General features: G+C 34.9%; 1 protein-coding gene across 4 annotated transcripts in view; it reads right to left on the reverse strand.

Annotated features, from left to right (window-relative positions):
• The window catches only part of LOC144965357 (uncharacterized), a 168,835-nt gene that overhangs the window by 37,416 nt on the left and 108,618 nt on the right, over window positions 1-22,801 (reverse strand). The window contains exon 1 of one of the 4 annotated variants that reach the window (XM_078900610.1): window positions 9,668-10,517. The exons of the other annotated variants lie outside the window; for them this stretch is intronic. The gene's annotated coding sequence lies outside the window, so the exon portion shown is untranslated. Of the gene's footprint in view, window positions 1-9,667; window positions 10,518-22,801 lie in introns of those variants that run through there. 4 annotated transcript variants of the gene reach the window in all.

Consider the following 22,801-nt stretch of genomic DNA (forward strand, 5'->3'; position numbering starts at 1 on the left):
TCTCTCTCTCTCTCTCTCTCTCTCTCTCTCTCTGGCACCCACGCCATTTCTTTAGTCATACTCTATTCTCAAAACAAGATTGCCTATAAATGCTGCTGTCTGCAATTTGATACAAACGTCAACGAAATGCCAAGCCAGAAATATATTCTAAAATCAATCGGAATTTCTATCAACGGCAAACATCCTTTTAAAATTTGTTTGTGAAGCGAACCAGAATTAGAAAACAACAAGGTGGCTGAATAAATGAATGAATGAATGAATGAATGAGTGAATGAATGAATTAATGAATGAATGAATGAATGAATGAATGAATGAATGAATGAATGAATGAATGAATGAATGAAGAAATAAAAATAAATAAATTGAGACCAAAAAAAAATAAAGATCTAACTCTCACAACTTGACGTTAAACTTGTTCTTCAAAATTCAACATCTGATATGTCATTGAACTGTTATGATTTGTTAAATCGAAAAATTATGCTTGTTTAACTTTTAATATCACGAAAAAGTACTCGTCGACCTAGAGGATAAGAGGTCCAAAACATCAGACTAGTGATACTTCAACCACCCCCCCCCCCTCCAAAAAAAAAAAGAAGTCTCGAATCAATAAATCACTTCCCTCCATTATTCAAAAAAAAACCCAAAAAACAACAAAAAAAAAAACAACAACAAACAAACAAAAAAAAAAAACCAACAACAAAAACAGGAAGCGTTTAACTGTTGATCACCCTTAGGGTATTAAATAATTACCCTGCGCTACATTTTAACAAGCAATTGAAACTATTGAAACATCTTATGAGGAGCGGAGGTAATTGGGGTTAATTGCGTCCTTGGAAAATACCATCATAGGAGAGAGTTTAGTTGCAGAAACCATACAAACCATGCCTTAAAGCCATATCGACGCTGAAGATTAACAAGTCATCGGATGTATTACGTTATCAGTGTCTGTAATATTCTCGGGTGGTTTTTATTCGGAGACAAAAGGCTTATGTTTTATATTTTTAAGGGTTTTCGGCGCTTGCAACACATTAAGGTCATATCAGCGCCAGTAAAAAGGGAAAAAAATATGGGATAGTTAAAAGTTCTAGAATTACAATAAAGCATCCAAGAAAAGGGAAGACAAAGGGGAATTGGTTCAAATAAGAAACAGGTGTAGACTCCAAAAGCACTCTATCAAAGTATTTAGTTTGAGATAACTAAAAGTCTCATCCAGACACAAGCACAGGTCCCCGCTAAGAGGAACACACTCAAATGTTTTACAAATCATATATAATATAAAGAAATCATAATACAGTGCATAACAGAGAGATGATTTACAATTAAAAAATATCATCTCCCAAAACTAACTATACATTCGACTGTTTCCCTCTCAGCCAGGGCATCTGGCCAGGACCAGGACAAAACCAAGTAATCTCATTCCAAGACAAAGACAGAAAGCATGTTGGAAAACAGATATAAGGGGATAGAAGACACAATATGTACCCCCCTGCCCACTGTGGGAGGTCAGGAACCTCACCCAGAGACAAAAGGTCAGTGGAGCCGGATTTAACCCCGGTTTCTGATGCATTAAAAGAATAATAACAATTGCAAGTAACAATTTGAATAGGATGTCATTCTATGTAACAGTACCAGTTATCAAATCCTTGCTAAGTGGACAGAGGGGTCGGGGAAATAAAACATAAATGCACCCGGTATCGATATATAGGTCCTTTTGATTGCAAAGTTAATCAATTATAAGGTAACAAGTCTCTCTCTCTCTCTCTCTCTCTCTCCCTCTCTCTCTCTCCCCCCCCCCCCCCCCCCACAGCCCCCCTCCCAAATATACACAAAGAAAGGCAATTGCGACTAGCTCAAGGAAACAACAGGATACTTTAATGGATCCCAACAATATATTCCACTATTTCTAGCCTGAAGCTAGTCGAAGACAGATGAGACACGAAATCCTCGATAAACGGAGATGATTTAAGTAGTTCATAACACAAAAAGCGATAAAACAAGAAAAAAAAATATTTAAAATATCTCCCAGGGGTAAGAATTGAAAAAAAAAATCAACATCCCTTTATTCCGGGTAATAGAACCAACGGGAGCTGATATAGACCAGATGGTAAGGCTCCATCAGTAGTGCCCATGAAGAATTATTGAAATGAGAGGCTAATAAATGTAAATGTTGTGTATTGGGAACACGTTACCTTACAAAAGATCTGATTTCGAACCCATCATGGGTGATTCTTGAGTTGTTAAAACTGACTTAATATCAACCAAACACCCCGTGATGTTATCCAAGGCCAGCATATCATCAACAGCAACTTTTAGAAAGATCAGTTTAAAAAAAAAATCAGAACAGAACAATAACAAATAAATAAAACCCAACCCTAATAAAAGAACTCTTTTTCATGACTCTTCCTGAATCACACACACACACACACATACATACATACATACATACATACATACATACATACATACATACATACATACATACATACATACATACATACATACATACATACATACACACACACGTCTTCACGTGAGAAAAGATCAAGGAGTATCGAAAGGACTGGACGTAAATATCACTTCAATGTTCTATGCAGCATTGTAACGAAATGCTTCCGTGTAGGCGTCAGTTTACGACAGGATGTACGTCGTCGTAGTATTAGTTGTTGTTGTTATTGTAATCCCTCCGGAACAACCCTTCTTTTGTTGATACAGGTCGTATCAGATCATGCACCTATGGCCCGGAAGTTTGAATTAAACTACGTAGTGTGGGTGTTATTGTGAGAAAGGCATCAATCTTGTTTTCTCCGTAAACTTATAAGCAAAGTAGGATCCCTGTATTCTACGGGAGTGACTTTGTTATGGTATGGCTTGATTGATATCTCGTAACTATGGGGCTGACGAATTTATTTATCCTTGATATGAGGATGTCCGGTATCAGGATGGGTTGTTGTTGTCCATGATTATGGAATCTGGGGAGTTTTAAGGAATTTCAGATGTTTACGGATATGACTAACATCCGTTTGTGTGGGTAGAATTTTGCTTCGTTTGCTTGATTTTTGCCTATAAATGCCAGAGTTTTGAGCAGTTTCTTCAGACCACTCAGCGGAGTCTTTTAGGCTCATTGTCTCAAAAGAGACCAGACAGCGGAGTCTTTTAGGCTCATAGTCTCTAAGCGATAACCACAGCGGAGTCTTTTAGGCTCATTTGTTTAACTCTTGTGTAGAGTTGGATTAAAGTCTTGTGTAGACTTTGTAGTGCTCAAAGTTCGAGCTGAAACACGTTTTGTGTTAACTCTTGTGTAGAGTTGGATTAAAGTCTTGTGTAGACTTTGTAGTGCTCAAAGTTCGAGCTGAAACACGTTTTGTGTTAACTCTTGTGTAGAGTGTGATTTAAGTCTTGTGTAGACTTTGTGGTGCTCAAAGTTTGAGCTGAATCAAGTTGTGTTATAACTCTTGTGTAGAGTTTGATTAAAGTCTTGTGTAGACTTAATTTGTGATTTCAATAATCTGTTCGGCTCTGGTGAGATTTTGAATAATATGTTGTGATTACAATTATGATTGTGTTTTGATATCAATATCATAATATCACTTTAAATTTTGATTCTCAATTAATTAATCAGATAATGAAATTAATTGTATAATATATTCTTGTTGTAAAGAAAATAAGCTTTTCTTGCTATAAAGCATTATTATTTCATATCTACAAAGTAAAGCAATATTAATCAACATTAATAAATTGATTTGTTAAAATAAAATAATATTTACTCATTTAAAGTAAACATATTGAGTGAGTTCGAATATAGATAGAGTTATATTCGTATGATTATCATATTATAACAAAATCATTTTCTTTCTTTAAAGTGAATGAGCCGTTGGAGGCTGGGCTTTAACAAGCCAACTATAGGCTATACGCTCATAGCTTGACACTAATAGAAACTGAACATTTGCCTGTTTTATAAGTTACCTGTGAAGAACCATTTGCTTATTTTAATATCAGAACATTGAGAAACAATTGATCTGTTTATGAATACTGTGAAATCAGAACAATTTCAAGAAGAGACAAATTAACAATATTAGAACAACCTTACAGTTCTTGTTGAATATCAAGGACACTCTTTTGGCTTTCTTCTACACGTCTGGATTGTGTTTAGTTAGTTAATTATTAGTTGCCTGTATGACTGTGATGGTTGCAACCTATCTGTGAGATTGTCTGATGTGGTAGCGGTTTGGTAAAGTATTGATAATTAATTGATTTAATTATATATTTTCATATCGCTTTCATATCATATTCATCATCACACCATCTCCATCAATTTGTCATCCATCCATTTGATTTCATACTTATTACATCTATCATTTCATCTTCATATCTCATAATATCTTTGTTATATTGTAATAAAATATATCTTCATTTAGCTTCAAAACCTTTATCAACGTATTGTGTTTGGTTATTGATCGGTGTCGTAGCTTGAATATAGCACACATAAACAAGGTTGCAAACTGCGCTACATAAGCATACGGTTTACGTGCGCACTTTGTGACAAGCATTATAGCGCTGAATGAGAAAATGTACAACAAAAGAATTCATGTCAAAACAAAACAAAATAAAACAAAGCAAATCAATCAATAAATAAAAAACAAACAAACAAAAACAAAATACAATGATAAACAATTACCATTAAGCATTAACATCTTGAAGAACCAAATAATTTGCAGCAATGTTTTCATAACAAGAGGAATAAATATTGCCTCATTCAAATATATATGTTTAATGTTTAATTAAGTCTAAAATAAGGTTAGGCAAAGATTCGGAGCCACCAGCAAATGACAACCGGACTAGAATTTGAACTGTGCTAAAATGTTCCAAGCTACATGAAGTTGAAAAAAACACAAACTACAAACAGATACGCAACCAATAATATAAACAAATCGGATATTTTTCAGTAACATAATTTGACAATGACTCATTCTCTAGCACTTCCCATAGTTTACACGATTCCACTTCCATTGCTGGTAGCACTGAAAGGTGAGAGGAAATGGCTTGATACAACACCGATAAGAAGCTATTGCTAATAGGAATGCCTCTTGGTAAGGTGAGCGAGTGTGGATTTATAGGAAAGTCTCTGTGAATGAGAGAAAGAGAGAAAGAAAGAGATAGATAGATCGATAGATAGATAGATAGATAGATAGATAGATAGATAGATAGATAGATAGATAGATAGATAGATAGATAGACAGAGAGAGAGAGAGAGACAGACAGACAGAGAGAGAGAGAGAGAGAGAGAGAGAGAGAGAGAGAGAGGGGGGGGGGGTACAAGAAACTTTTTTCATCCTGCTTAAAGTATCAAGTTTGATTTTTAAAAACCCCATCTTATTTGATGGGGGTTTATTTTGTTTGTTTGTTTTTTGGGGTTTTTTTTTTGTTTCTTTGGGGGGGGGGGGGGGGGGGTGATATAGATTACCTCTAGTTATGGCCATTTTATCTATATAATAAAACGACAAAACAATAAAAAATGAAATTCTATCACCACAGGAAATGTACGTTCTTCTCCTTCTTCTTCTCATCCTGCTCCTCAGCCTCCTCCTCCTCCTTCTTCTTTTTCTTTATCATTTCGTAAATAATAAAGCCTAAAAGAACACAGCCACTACCTGGTGATGCATGTCTATTTTCAATCAACACGTATGGCCATGTTTTACTTAGCTATGACGGAAACATAAACAAGAGCCGAGCTATAACAAAACGGGACCTCACTCTTGGGGTCAATGCTCAAGTATGAAAAGCTTGGAGTGACGGGCAAGAAGATTCCCGTGATTAAAAATTGATGTGAAAACTCGTCCATTTCCCTCTTGAAGTTGGGTGGTCTATAAAAATAAGAATATGAAATTATGACGAGAGGGGGGGGGGGGGGGGGGGGGGTGTGCTCAATAGCGAAATAGTTGGTAATAAGTCAATTCAAAGGTCAAGGGTTTGATTCCTGATGAAGACGCTTGGACTATTAGATAGAATATGTTTTAAAATTAACGCAAAAACTAGTCACGTGTGTTGAAAAGGGCGTTTAAAGGGGGATTTATGATTCTCAATAGTTCACTCAAGGGAGGAGGAGTGAAAAATCACCCCGTTTGGTCGAACATTCCCTTGCACATAAAATAAATTGATGGGACGAAATTGGCGTCACTCAGCTGTTTGTTATTGACAGCCAATTAAATGATTAGTACTTACAAAAAATTCTATCAATCAGACTTTAAACGTTTAAGGTCACACACTGTTTTGTGTGTTGGTACGTTACATCCGACTGGCGGATGTTGTGAGTATTTTACCTAAACGCATCGCATCAATACATGATCTCAACACTAAGCAGAGTTATGAGATTCTACCACGCAATATTCAATAATTATATGTTTACAAAACCTTGTCTTTATGCGACTCTACAACGTTTAAAGGAAACGAATACTTGATAAACATGAAAGGTCAGTACACCGAATTAGAAAATCCCGTTCATGATGAAGTTATCAATTAATTGAATGTATTTTAATTACTCCATCATGTCAAGCTGAGTTTAAAAAGCGAAAAGGCGATTGATCATCGATCAAAACTACAAGACAATCACACATCTCTTTGAATTTTTTATTGAAAACCTTAACTCTAGAAATCCAACGACTACGACAATTCCCAACTTGTCAAAAAAACAACAAAATTAAACCCCCCAAAAAACAACAAAAACACAAACAACCCGCCCCCCCCCCCCCCCCACACGCCCAAAAAAAAAAAAAAAAAAAACCAAACAAAAAACAAACAAAAAAACAACTTAAATCTCATCTCAAAGAAGAGGGTCACTTTGTAATCTGTCGTGAATATAGTAAAATTTGTCTGGCTAAAATATGAAATTCTATTTTGCCATGATATGGCAGAATATCATTCAGCTTTGGACTAAAGAAAGAAGATATTTTAACCGGTTAATGCATCTTTATGATTGGGGAGGGGGGAGGGGGGGGGGCGCGCACACACACACACACACACACACACACACACACACACACACAATGGCCACATGGGGTGTCCTTTTACATAGCATAACATCTCATGATAAGGATTTCTGAAGTTAAATACCCCTTTAAATACCATGTGAAAAGAAGAAGAAGAGAAAAAAAGATGAAAGGGTCGAGAATTAAATGAAATTGACGTCATTCAATTGTTTGTTATTGTTATTAGACTGCTCGTTGGGTGATTAATTCTCAGTAAATTATCTCTATCAAATCATAAACTTCTCAGGTTACACTGTTTTGTGTGTTGGAACGATTGATTTGGCGGTAGTGCATGACTGGTGAGAATTTTACTTTAACACATACCAGAACCATCGATATACCAATATAAATTAAATAATGAACATATTTTATCACCAAGACATCGTGTAACTACACATTTTTTGTCTCCATACCCACGAGTAACAATAGCCTATTGTGACCATGACCTTTATCTTTGACCGCGACCAACAACAATGAGCACTTTGTACACCGTACATCTATCGGACACTCACGTACTTACTGCTAGGACTATGGGCTCTTTGCCAACAATTTGTCCTCTCAGTGTTCATCATCGACTTTTTATTATAATATTATTGTTTTATTTCCCTTGATCTTTTCAGCCTCCATGCTCTCTCTCTCTCTCTCTCTCTCTCTCTCTCTCTCTCTCTCTCTCTCTCTCTCTCTCTCTCTCTCTCTCTCTCTCTCTTATACACACACACACACACACACATATATATATATATGTATGTGTGTGTGTGTGTCCCTCCTCTCTCTCTCTCTCTCTCTCTCTCTCTCTCTCTCTCTCTCTCTCTCTCTCATACAGTTCGTTTTAATACTGGAGACCTCTGATTTTTCCTCAGTAATATTGTTCGAACTACAACCCTTTCTCTCGTCTTTATCTTAAAACCTATCATTTCCTGTGTGTTCCTTATCTTTTCCAGCTTCGTCTTCCACCGATTCCTGACACATTCTCTTCAGTCCATACAACTAGATCGGTTAGGTTTTGTTTGCTTGACAGAATATAACAACTACACTTCACGTTGTTTTATTGTATATTAATAGTTTGTGCAGTCTTTCATTTCGACACGGTCGTAGTCGAATCCAACACATGCACACCCACACACACAAAAAAAAGAATCATATCAGTTCGAAAGGAAGTGTGAAAAGAAGGGGTGGGGGGGGGGGGGGGGGGGTCATCAGCATGACTACCAAAACACAATAATAATAATAATAATAATAATAATAATAATAATAATAATAATAATAATAATAATAATAATAATAATAACAATAGTAATAATAATAATAATAATAATAATAATAATAATAATAATAATAATAATAATAATAATAATAATAATAATAATAATAATAATAATAATAATAATAATAATAATAATCAACAACAACAACAACAAACTAGTCACCACCATCATCACCACTACTAACTGTAAATGAAATCAAGACATTATCAAGGCTTACATCACACTCCACCACCACAAGGTGTATTGACTGATCGATCCCTGATTGGCTCGAACATTGATTCTTTCCAGTGAGTTTGTTTTGGGTATTATTCAAAACTGATAAACCGAGGGGAAACCAGTGGGTACAACACGGAGTTCCCTCATCAACCCCATTGGTCTTCTGCACCAATGGAGTCACAGTTTATAATACATTATCAGGAGTAATGAAACTGCAAGTTCGACTTGTGAGATATTTGGATAGATAGATAGATAGATAGATAGATAGATAGATAGATAGATAGATAGATAGATAGATAGATAGATAGATAGATAGATAGATAGATAGAGACTGAAAAAGAAATGAGAGGGATAGAGAGAGAGAGACAGAGAGAGAGAGAGAGAGAGAGGGGGGGGGGAGGGAGAGACAGAAAGACAGGGGCCATAGAGAACAATAGATTTAATATAATGAAAATATTTATCTTAAAATATATATGTATACACACACACCCATCCACAGAGAGATAGAGAGAGAGAGAGAGAGAGAGAGAGAGAGAGAGAGATAGAGAGAGAGAGAGAAGGCCTGCGATCCTTTTTTTTTTTTGGTGTGTGTGCATAGCTAAATTGGTCTATGGGAATCCCACATGGCAACGGCATTCCAATTATAATCAACATCTTTCAAAATATATAATTAATTCATCTTTTTTTTTAAACATCGAGGAATGTATGGGTGAGTAAAGTGGGAGCGGGAGTGTTCTCTTTATAATTAAAAGAAATCCTATTCATTTTCAAAACTGTGAATATCTAACACGTGACTTGTCATATCTTTTTTCTTCTTCATATCATTCACCAACGTTGAACTAAAACCGAATGGAGCTAATTATTCCTCAAGATATCCAATAAACCGGATGCGATGAAAAACAGGTGCGTGCTCACGTGCATGCGGTTATACTCGCTCCTCTTGATCAGGGTGTATATAATATACAGCAAAATAAAATAAAAATGCATATTCAACATTCAAAAATCACGTGAAAAAAAAAACTCATTCAGAAATAAACTAATAAAATAATTGAAAAATAACAGAAAGAATTCAAAAAGAAACTGCAACAAAAGCATTACAACAACGACGACGAAGAGGACAACAACAACAACAACAACATTAAAAATAACAACAACAATAATTACCGCAGCTAATCAAGCCCTCCATACTAAGTAATTAAACCATCCAATCCAACAGAATCAAGAATAATATAGTAAACAAACACACGTACATAATCCAACTAGTTAGAAATACAGAACTAAAACAAATTATTAAAACAAAATAAAAGGTCGATTGATTTTGCTCTGTTTTCAAGTTTTAACGTTATAAGACACAGGTGCATTTAGAGAAACTCTTCGGTAACCTGTCTCGCTCCCATTTCTCTTCTTTACAAAATATATTCGACTTCTCCTAAAACTTGAGGTTATATGGTTCTAATTTGAATATTGGGTTCCGGCATCGGGATGTTTCATTCATGATTTATTTGTATTTTTTTTGGTTACTTCCAGCGTTCGAAACGAAAGTAGTTCCAGTAGTTATAGAGCCTAGAAACCCCAGGCGATAAAACGAAATAGCACAGAAATAGGGAGTTCTTACTCCCAACTACGCTTGAACTTGAACTGAAGTGGTGAATACATCATTCAGGAAGATGGTTCACTACAAAACGCGCTATTCTCATCTGCTCGGGCATTCACCATCATAAATACATTACTACTAAGTAAAATGTTGTCAAGATTTCTTGACACTGCAATATGAAGGGAAAATTTCAATGGCACTATTTTATTTTCTCTCGTTTTTATTTTGGTTGGAAAACACATCAATCAGGAACGCAATTTAAAATAAAAACAAACCCAGAAATGTACATAATATAACACATCGTGAAAAAATTATATAAACTCCCGACCACGAAGAAGAAAGAAGAGGCGGTGATCGTGAGCACATTGGGAAAGAAGAGACAAGTTCCGTGCGTTCGTTCAAAGGTTTGCTGTTCATAACAGGGAATTTTTGTCACGAGAGAGAGAGAGAGAGAGAGAGAGAGAGAGAGAGAGAGAGAGAGAGAGAGAGAGAGAGAGAGAGAGAGAGAGAGAGAATTAAATAAGTGTTATTTACACTAGCTATCAATGCACTATGCACGTCCCACTTGTTAAGTTTTATGTGTTATGACTGGATATGAAGTGCATACTTGATCATTTAATGGAGTTGGTGGACGACGGATAGTAGTTAAGTATTTAAGTGGTGGAAAGCGCAACGCCAAACTTGCTTAATATTATCCAAATATAATGGAGAAAGGAAGAAAAATGAATTACACATAAAGCAAAATCATTCTCATATCAATTACAGCAACAGCAAAAACAGTAATGATCAATACAGCATTTTAAATAACAAATGAGATTGATGAAATCGGGGTATGGCGCTATACAAAAACCATTAATTATCATCATCATCATCATCATCATCATGATCATATCATCATCATCATAACCATTATTATTATTATTATTATTATTATTATTATTATTATTATTATTATTATTATTATTATTATTATTATTATTATTATTATTATTATTATTTATTATTACTATTATTATTATCATCATCATCATCATCATCGTTATTATTATTATTATTATTATTATTATTATTATTATTATTATTATTATTATTATTATTATTATTATTATTAAAAGCAAAATTTAACTAAAACAAAGCACTGGGTACTGGCGGGGTTAAAGGGTGAGAGATCACTAGTTCCTGAACTTTTGTGAGGACTAAATCTGATAGCGATATCAAACAACAACCAACGCAGCGATCATGATATAGCATCTGTCAAAATACAACATTTAATCAAGTTTCAACTGAATTAACCTTTTTTCCTCATTGCGTTGTTATATTCATCATTCTGAATTTATTTATCTATTTAATTCCACGTCTTAACAACGTCATGTATCCTAACCTTTATCGATGTTTAATCTCATCAAGGTAGTGCACGGATAGGGCACTGAACAAACGACTTACCCACTTCTGTCATTCTAAGCTTCAGCGTGGACTTATTTTTAGAAAACCCCCTCTGAGGCACACACACACACACACACACACACACACACACACACACACACACACACACACACACACACACACAAAGCGTTGGCCTGAGCAAAACGTGACACATTTCCCCATTCTTAGATTTAGACCAAACAAAAAAAAAAAAAAAAAAAAAAAGAAAAAGAAAAAGAAAAAAAAAGAAGATAAACAAACACTCTTGAAAACAAAGTAAGCTGTAAAACGCTGCAGACAGGTGTGCTGGCGGTTGTTCAAATTTTGACTAAAGAGAATGGAATGGTAATGATAGTCTAGTACGTCGTGTAAAAAAATTGGTGATGGAGAGATAGATGGTGTATTGAAAGATGTGAAAAAGCAGATTGGGCGGGGGTGGGGATATAATAATAATAATAATAATAATAATAATAATAATAATAATAATAATAATAATAATAATAATAATAATAATAATAATAATAATAATAATAATAATAATAATAATAATAATAATATGACAGAACTATGGAAAGTGGGAACAAGACTAAAGAAATAGTGTGATATTGATGTGGAATAGAAAGAGATGTATAATTATTACCCGACTAGTCAGCTAGCTATATTATATAACCTATTTCGTTATTCATCTTACACTTTTATCCTTTTTTTCTTCCTTTTTTATTTAACAGGCAGCCAGAGAGAGATGAAACCGAGAGATTTATTTGTATAACGACTGTTTAAACAAAATCTAAGAAATAAACAATATTTAGTCTAACGCTATATTCAAACAAATTATGTATTAGTTATTCAAAGGGCAACACTGCCTTCAGTCTACGATAGAACTGGATGGGTCAAAAAGACCAGAGACTTATCCAAATGAAATGTTCCCAATGGAATTAAAACCCAAAACCCTTCGCTTCAAAGATGATTGGCTCGCTAGTATCACTCATTTATGTCTTTCTATCTTTCAGTCTATATTTCTCTCCCCCCCCCCCCTTCTCTCTCTCTCTCTCTCTCTCTCTCTCTCTCTCTCCTCATTTATAATATCTTTCTTTTTCTCTCCATATCTATATATCTTTCAATCAAACTTTCTATCGATCACTATCAATCTATTTAGCAACCTATCTGTCTAATTGTCTGTTTGTCAATCCGTCTCTTCATCCATCCATCCCTCCATCAATCTATTCATGCCCCAAGTCTTTATTGAATGTATACTTTCTCCCAACACACCGTAAACTGATGCACGCCGACCGTATTATGATTACTACTACAACTATGTACTAGTACTATTACTAATCAATATACGCAGTGAGTGGGTGATACCGTTGCATATTGATTGATCGACAACTGCTGTGATGACAAGGTAAAGGGGAGGGTATTCCCCTGATCTGTCCCGAGTCGTTTCCAAAGTAAACTCGTCATTTTATTTGCATTCTAAGCGGCTTGATCATAAAAAAATGGTTTCAGTTGTCTTCCCAAGGGACTAATTGCGTATTATAACACCCTTGCATTGAAAACTGATTGTACATATATATATATAATATATATATATATATATTATATATATATATATATATATATATATGTGTGTGTATATATATATATATATATATATATATATATATATATATATATATATATATATATATATATATATATATATGTATGTATATGCAGTTTTCAGCGAAGTAATAGACGCCTAGATAACCACGCCTCTCGGACAGTCATCATAATGTAAAACAATGGCAGCGATCTGGTAAACATAGCAAACTACACAGCTTTTACTAATGATGGTATGTGTCTAAGTAAAATACCCACACTGTTCTACCGCTTGATCAATAGAACCAAAACAGAAAACTATGTGTAAACTTAAACATTTATAATATGATCGAGAAAATCGTGTAATAACTAGTCACCCAATTGTTGGTAAAAAACCCAATAATAATGACCAGAGTAGCGGTCGATTTCATTCACGTTACTGTTTTAAAAAACCCAACTATGTTTGTCCGAGCATGTGTGAAGGTATGCCACAAATTCCATGTTTTGATTGGTCAAAAATCTACTGGTTAATTTGCAAGTCTCACAATCCAAATTTTTATGGGTTCATTGTTGTAATGGAAATACATACTCGCAAACCAAACAAAAAAATTTGACCATTACAGAAATTGAGTTCGGTTATTCGACCTGTTAATATGGAGAAGTAGGTTTTTAGCCTTCTAAAATTGATAATTTGTTGGGGTTTTTTTTTTTGCATTGTTTTTGTTGTTTTTTTTTGGGGGGGGGGGTTTGTTTATTTGTTTTGTTTATATCTATATATTTCTATTCATATACTATTTTTTTGCGTGTAATTTTACGTTTTGTTTTTGTTTTGAGGGTTATTTCTTTTTTTTTTTTTGTTGGTTATCCTTATGCCCCGCAATGACGCTGTAATTTCTTTGAGGCCACTAAGTAAAAAAAAAACAACAAACAACCCCCCCCCCCCAATAAAATGAAACCCACAACAAAAAAAAAAACAAAAAAAAAACAAAACAACAACAACAAACAAACAAACAAATGAGCGAAATCTTCTAAGACTTTCACATGATTTGGTGAGGGAATCCTGCCCCCGATACACGACCGAATGTCCAAGTGATAAAATAAGAGAAAATGTGATGCAATGCGATAAGGAAACATGAAATCAAAGATGAAAGTGGTAAAATGATATGATTGGTGAGCGATTGACTCGAAAAGGTCTCTCTACTTGAGTTCGTCGGTTAAGGTAATTGAAGTTGCATGCAGTTCTCTTTTGCATTGCAATAAATCTTACCCGGAAATCAATTTCTGGCTCGCAATTAGCAAATGAGTGGAATGACTGCTCTGCCACACTCTGAAGAATAAAAACACTTTTTTTTGAAATTTTGGCCAGAAAACTCGTCCTACAAATAGCGACCCTTATCCCACTGAAGTCCTAATTTTGAAAGTTTTTTGACAAGATGAGGGTCATTCTAATCGATCGATATTTATTGAAGGACGAGTTTTCTGACATTTTTTTTAAAACGTGTTTTTTAAAATCAGATAACGACAATACTCGTATTGTAACTTTATATTAAAGTCTAAAATATTGATTGCCTAATGATCATATTCGCATGGCAAGAAAACAAGAACACAGATTTTTTAAAAGAGCACTTAAATTTAATAGTAATCAAATTTACAGTGGTACTGAATACGCCAAACGTGTAAAAGTCCTGAACGATTACATACTTAATCACCTACTACAGAAAGTGCTGACTATAATGTTCGGAATAATAAACGGCATCGGTACGAATGCGTTGTTATCAATCAGTTACGCTCGATATGTGATTTCCTCTCGAAATATAAATTTATGGCAGGCAACCGATGCGATCATTGAGCTAGATTGCTTTAAACAACATAAATTACAGAAAGCGGTGAATTGCAAATAATCATTAATAATCACTTTTCAGTCCGTTAAAATGCATAACACTTTATTCATAATCGATGGCAGAAAACAGAAATGTAAAAAAGAAAATAATAATAAAAATAATAGTAATAATAATAATAATAATAATAATAATAATAATAATAATAATAATAATAATAATAATAATAATAATAATAAATAATAATAATAATAATAATAATAATAATAATCAAAGAGAGAGGAAGGGGAGGGTGTGAGTGATGAGAAAGAGGGCTGTGATACTGTGATTGTTATCAACCTCTCCACTATCACTCAAATAAACACTCCAATATGATTTATAAGTCGACAAAATTTTTTAAATAAAAACTAGACTGTGAGATCCACCCCCCCCCCTCTCTCTCTCTCTCTCTCTCTCTCTCTCTCTCTCTCTCTCTCTCTCTCTCTCTCTATCTCTCTCTCTCTCTCCATTTCTCAAAATTTCAAAACAATAAAAACCGCATTTTGAATTCAGCAAGATGTTGAGCATTGAGGTCTTCTTGAGCTTTTACTTTAAATGAAGCAATAAATATTTTTCTTTCGCTCTAAAAATCTAATGTAAGCTACATTAAATGCTTCATTGAAACAACAGCCAGGGACGACAATATTTTGCCTTGCCCGGACAGAAACATCCTATCAAAGGGCATTAAAGCTTTTCTATAACAAGAAACAATAACACACATCAGTTTGAATTTAATTTCACATTGAAATGGAGAGCTCAATGTAAACCATCCTAGTTTGTTTCGATCTTAACTGGAAATAAACACACACACACACACACAGAGAGAGAGAGAGAGAGAGAGAGAGAGAGAGAGAGAGAGAGGGAGAGAGAGAGAGAGAGAGGGAGAGAGAGAGAGAGAGAGAGAGAGAGAGAGAGAGAGAGAGAGGGGGGGGGGGTGGCGACGATTGAAATATAATAAAGATGATGATATCGAATAAACTGTAGACTCCAAAATTACCCGTCATGATTCTTACAGGCGGTAATTTGGGTAAAAATCTATTATCAACAACAAATACGTGCATGGAAATTACTGTCTCCAGACTTCATTTTTCTTGACATATTGAAACACGATCTTTTCAATATTAAAATAAATAAATAAATGGACGTCAAACAACTACATTTTCAATGTTTTGTTCGATACCTAACACCCCCTCTACACACACACACACACACGCGCGCGCGCGTGCACACACACACACACACACACACACACACATATATATATATATATATATATATATATATATATATATATATATATATATATATATATATATATATATATATATAGGTAGAAAAATGTGAGAGAGTGAGAGAGAGAGCGAGGGGAGGAGAGAGAGGGGGAAGGGAGAGAGAGGAGGAGAGAGAGGGGGAAGGGAGAGAGAGAGAGAGAGAGAGGGGGGGGGGGGGGGGGGGGGAGTGTGTGTGTGTGTGTGTGTGTGTGTAAGTGTGTGTGTGTGCCTTTCTTTGTTCCAGTTGCCAATAACTGATGATGACAGAGCCATGTGGTATCGTGTGATGACATAAAGTTGCTACATCCTATTTAGTCTAGCTGTCAATATCGTAAATAGTAAATACAGTTTAGGAAAAAGAAATAAGTTGTAGCAGGATTCCGCGCAAAGCCTAGATACAGATGATGTTGATTTATTTTTTTTCTCTCTCTCCCTTTAACTATCACAATGACATTCCCAAGGCATCATAAGCAGCTAGCCTTCTTATTGACTTATTTATAAGGGATAAAATATATCTATTATAAATAATAATAATATGGTTGTCAAAAAGCGCATATTAAACTTTTATGGTCACTGACGCTGTTCGTGGGTCAAAAGCATGGCAATCCAAAAGGTTAAGGTCAACAGTCCATGAAGTCAACGGGCACGCGACTTGCAAGCCAAGTTTTATGCGTAGAATGAAGAAAATCCTTTTTTTCAAATTACATTCCCCTCTCCAAACAAAAAAAAAAACAACCAAAAACAACCAAAAACAAACAAACAACAAACATGCCTTCGACGTTTACTTCAAATCGATCTATTAGGATGACCTTCATTTCCAAGGTATTAAGCCTGGGACTTCAGAAAATCTCGGATCTGACCAAAATGAAGAGGAGAAAAAAAGTGCTTCCTTACTTGGCATTGCAATGTTCCAATTTCGGCTACACAAAGTTCCCAATATTCTTTACGTCAGATGTCGTTGTTTTTTAAATTATTTTTGTTCCTAACCTTTCAGACCAACAATAATTGATTGGGAAGCTGAATCTGATATTGAAAGACCAGCATTCGGTTCAGAAATTGTAATTATTGCTATTTGTTTCACGCCACAGAAACCGTGACAAAAATATAATACCATAATATTCCAATTTAAAATCTCGCTAATCTTCTAAAAAAATGTACATAAATAAAATGAAAGCAGTACCATAATCCTCAGCGTGACCTAGTTAAGAGCTTTGTGCCTTATCAACTCGGTCATCAGGTAGACTCAAAATGTAGAGTAACAGGTGAGGGGGTTCAAGGAAATGGAAGGAAATAATACCAATCACGTTTTTCAGCTGTTTCTTTCGTTCCAGATGAAAAAGATAAATCATTTTCCCTTTTCACTCGACCGAGGCCGCTCAATGGCTTGCTGATTCAAACTAAATAGATGATGCTTACTTAATCTTTTCTGCAGAAGCATTGTTCAAATTCATAAGCTGATCTTGGGATTCCATTGGAACCATACGGTGATGATGATGATGATGATAATGATGATGACGATGATGATGATGATGATGACGACGACGATGATGATAATGGCGACGACAATGGTGGGCAGAGAATGTGCCTTATATCAATTTCATAACTTCATTGAAATAGTTTGTCATAAAATCTCCCGAGGAGATACTATTACAGATTGCTAAATAAATTAAACGCTACACATAACGCTAACGAAGGATATATTTTGCATTTATGTAGTCTGTCTCTCCCTTGATGTTCACTGAGCAAAATGATCACGATATTAGAGGGGTTTGTTTTGTTTTTTTTTGTTTTTGTTTTTTTTTTTTTGGGGGGGGGGGGATTCTTTTCTTTAAAGATGGGGTGGGGTGTTTAAGTTTATTTCTTTTTAGTTGTTATATTTAATTTGGTTTGGGTGGATTTCTAGAATTTGTATATTATCTACCATTGTAACAAAAGAAAATGCCAAAAGTTAGCATATTCAACAAGATCTAAATTATAGGTCTTCAACATAAGAATCATTGCATTCCAAAAAGTTGTTTCAAACAGCTGATTGGACGCCAATAAACAACTAGTGGAATTTTAAAGGACTTGTCAGCATCATGTAGTTGACATCATGAAACAGCAAGTTGTACTTTTCGATGTCACTTTACGAAAACAAACAAAACTTTGTATATTATGTTATGCTTTCGTGAGATTGAAAGTATGTCGTGCAATTTTAAAGGTTTATGTATTATAATGAATGTTCAACAACTTTGTATGTGTTGTATCGTGTTGCTTTATTCCCTAATGCTTTTCTATTTTATTTCCATTTATATTATTATAATATATAAGCTGAATAAAACCAGTCAAATATTGATTTAACGCATTGTGAACATCCGAAATGGAACTTGCTCTGTCAGTCGTGGTTTGATGTGAATGAGAACTCTTATATATTTTGTTTATAGCGGTTTCATTTATAATTACGTTCAATAAGATGTCTGAGGATTTTTACCGATAAAGAGATTTTTAAAATATGACATTTATTTGGATACAAATCCATTTTTTCCCCGTTTCCGTTCATAATCTTTCTGTTAAATTTCGTTGACTGCTTATCTGCATAGGACGATGCCATCTGCGAACAACCTTGATTTTGTTTCTTGGATTGGATGATTATGGATATCGTTGACATAAAAGGAAAGCAACTAGTCTCTATAATAATACCGGCATTTCCTTTCAGCATCATCGAACTCGGTAATTAAGGAAGGCGTGATGAAATTCGGTATTTGGTGACTGGAAAACTGGCCATCAATCTTATCCAATCACGGTTTGAAAAAAAAAATGGCTAGATGAATCACTCAAAGGTGATCATGACGAGGCACCTCTTGGCATCATTTTATGCGGTCCTTACCGTTGAGTAACTTGGTCATAGTATATTACTCTGAATGGTAGAGACGTGACGATAAGCGGTCCGGTATGTCGGGAAAATGTGTTGTTTATTTACAATCATAAAATTCTCTGCTGTTAGCACCTACGATATCAATGATTCGACTCTACGTTTTGAAGCAAGTGCCGTCGCTTAGATAGAAGCAGTAGACGGGTCTGAAGTCTATTTTTAACTACAGAGTGATAAGACAAAGAACTCCGGAACGGAGAAATTTCTATCCTCACCCTCCGTTTTTATCTTTACCCTACAAGAATATTGATGCCGAAAACAGGGAAAAAAAATGTATATACAAGCAAGAGAGAGAGAGAGAGAGAGAGAGAGAGAGAGAGAGAGAGAGAGAGAGAGAGAGAGAGAGAGAGAAGGAGAGAGAGAGAGAGAGAGAGAGAGAGAGAGAGAGTAAACAGAGGATAGGTATAGATATAGAGACAGGGAGGACTCCTGTGAAGAATACGCAAATTACTGACGGGCTGTGTAGAGCCTTTCGGGATCAACCCTCTGTAATTCACAAAGCGAAAGAAAACTGAAAAATAATGGAGAGAACAAATAAATAAATTTATTCAAAATAATGTTCAAACCAAAGAGAAATGAAGACGGGGAAAAGGACAAAAGAAGAAAGAACCTAAAATGAAAAGAGAACCTTAAGCAATTAAAACCAAACACATTTGGGGTATCTAATACATTGAAAGCAATAAAATCGAACTTTGTCACGACCTTTCTGCGTGATGACAAAATATCTTCCTTACTAGCAACGCATTGTGTTATATTACGTCGCTCAGTCTAATTCAAACTTACCTACGTACCTCTTAAATTTCTACGAACCTTGTTTTGAGTTCTATATAAATGAATTATAAAACAATTATGATCGTATCAACAAGTATTTTGTATTTAAACGTGCATTGTAGATAAAGGAGAGACACCATGAGCGAGAACATATTATTTCATAAAACTTCGACCAAAATAATATAATTCATTCTTAATTAATAAATAATTATATGTACGAGCTAAACGGCGTCTGGAAAACACTTTGAGATCATTTCCCAATGCTGTCAGGTTCCACAATAGGTTGATCATCGAGGGAAACAAATTTGGGTTCATTCTTAATATATATACACACACCCCCCCCCCCCCCAAAAAAAAAAAAAAAGTACCGATTTCTGCTAAGTGCCAATAAATTTTACAGCATGGTATGCATAATTTTCTGTGTATTGACTAAGAAATTAATTCTTTATTTAACGAATGTCTGAACAATTTCTATTTATATAACGATAACAAGAAAGATATTTTCATCTTGTCATCATATATCCCTTGGAGGTATGTTGTTTTTGGAATGTGAAAAAGTTCAACTGACATTTAAAACGCTACCTTGATCTTGTTACCTGCCAATCTACGTCTAATGATGATTTGCCTTTTATTTTTATTTTATTATATTTTTTTTTTTGGCTAAAAATAAATTGGAGGAAAGAGACATCTCATAACGCGTTTATTGGCTTCTGTGCCGAGTATGATCGCGAGTCAATGTTTGCGAGCGTGGGTGTCAGTTCTTAATGGTGGTTAAATTGGAGGTATTATGCAGTCGTATACGTGATGATGATGACGACGACGATGATGATGATGGCGACGACGACACCATGATAATAATGATGATGAATATAGTAGAATTGGTGATGGTGGTTGTGGTGCTATTGCTGGTCGTAGTTTGTTTGAGTGGGAGTTTCTCCGGCAAAAAAAATAAAAATCAAATCAAATCAAATAAAGATTGCCATATAATAAAAGGTGAAACGAATAAATCGGTGTCTGAGGGTAGTGAGAAGCCTAATGAGGTAGATATTTAAATGTGATATCAGCAACAAATGTTTATATTATGAGGAATATCAGATTTACTTTGCACGAAAAAAAAATTAAATAAAAGAAAAACCAAAAACAAACAAACAAAAACAGACATTTCGGGTAATCACCTTTTCATCATGTTTAAGAAAAAAGATAACAAATAAACCAGAGCTTCTACCTCCCCTTTACAATCCACACAGGGACTACCTCGAGTCAAGATGGTCATAAAATAATGAACATAACTTTCTATAGATAGAACGAAGTTTACGTCACTCGGGTCTTTGTTATTGTTTTTTGCCATCCGCGTTTATGAATAATTCTCACTAAACTGTATTAACAAGACTATAAAGGTTTAAGGTTACACATAGTTTTGTGTGTTGGTTCGTTATATTTCCGGATGGCAATGTTGTGAGCTTCTTAGCCAAGCGCATACTATCTATCATTGAAAATTGGTGTTTAACATCACTATCTTTCTTCTTTATTATTATTATTTTCTTTAAAATTAATGTATATCTTTTTTGCTCAAGGTCAGATGTAGTAAATATTGTTTGCACAATACAGAATACACCTGAAATGATATCTGCCTATAATTAAAGAACGACTTTAATAATAAAATGCAATGACGCAAATTCGGGAATTAGTTTATAATAATTTGACCTTTTCACCTTTTCGTTCAGGACATGATATTATTATCGTGCTCAAGAAAAAGATAAATAAATCAGAGTGATCAACTTCCCGTTTCCAAGCCTCCCAACGACGACCTCGAGTCAAGATTCAAGATGGTCATAGAATATGGACATAACATAACTATATATACAAATGAAAATCAGTGTTAAGTATGGATATCCTTCATTATGCTACTACATTTTCAAAAATGTTATTTCTTTCTCTTCCGCCTCACCGACAGATGCAGTAAATAGTGGTTTCGCAATACAGAATTTACCACAATTAATGAACAATAAAAACAAAACAAAACAAAACAAAGACAAACAAAACAAAAACAAAACAAAAAAACAAACATACAATGACGCATATTCAATAAACACCAAATACAAACATTTGACCTAGCATGACCCACAAAGGTCACACGACCTCGCGCGTGGACAACAAAGACTTCACTTTGCACCTGGCTTTATCAAACAGATCGACGTATCAGCCCTGCCCCCCCCCCCCCCCCTTTCAATCCCCTACCTCCTCCACAGGTATTTTATCAAAGACGTGACAAGGAGAAGATGAAACATGAACCTTTTATTTTCATTCTGTTGACAACATAAATCTGCGTTTCCTCTTTCACGGCTCACAACCACTGTCGTCAACTCATCTCGCATACTTCAATTTTGAAAAGATTGCTCTAAAAAAATAAAATTCCCTTTATTCATCCCCATGGGGAAATTTATCTTTATGGTGTATTCCAAGGGAAGACTGGAATGACCCAGGCGTCAGCCGCAGTGCCGCGCCACAGAGTGAGCCAAGGCGAGGTGACATACTCAAGGCCATTCCGCGCGGCGGGTGATCCAACTCAGTACCTTTACAGGTACGAAGCAAAGACCGGATCCCTGAGCCACGCTGTCCCACTGACAGCCGACTCCTCGTGGAAAACTGTTTTTTTAATTTTATTTTTTTTATTGGGGTGGGGGTGGGGGGGGGGGGGGGGGGGTTGGTTATTTCAAAATTAATCTTCATCTTCTATTTACGTTAATAAAAAAGTCAAAAGCATTTTTCGATTTCCAAAAACCATAATGCCTTTTTTAAAAATCCATTAATAATGCACCTATTTGCGCTTTGGTCGATTATTTGTATAATTACATGATTTTTAAAAATGAAGGT

This window comes from Berghia stephanieae, chromosome 2, assembly GCF_034508935.2.
Source record: "Berghia stephanieae isolate SIO BIC M18660-M18661 chromosome 2, UCSD_Bste_1.3, whole genome shotgun sequence".
NCBI classification, from domain to species: domain Eukaryota; kingdom Metazoa; phylum Mollusca; class Gastropoda; order Nudibranchia; family Aeolidiidae; genus Berghia; species Berghia stephanieae.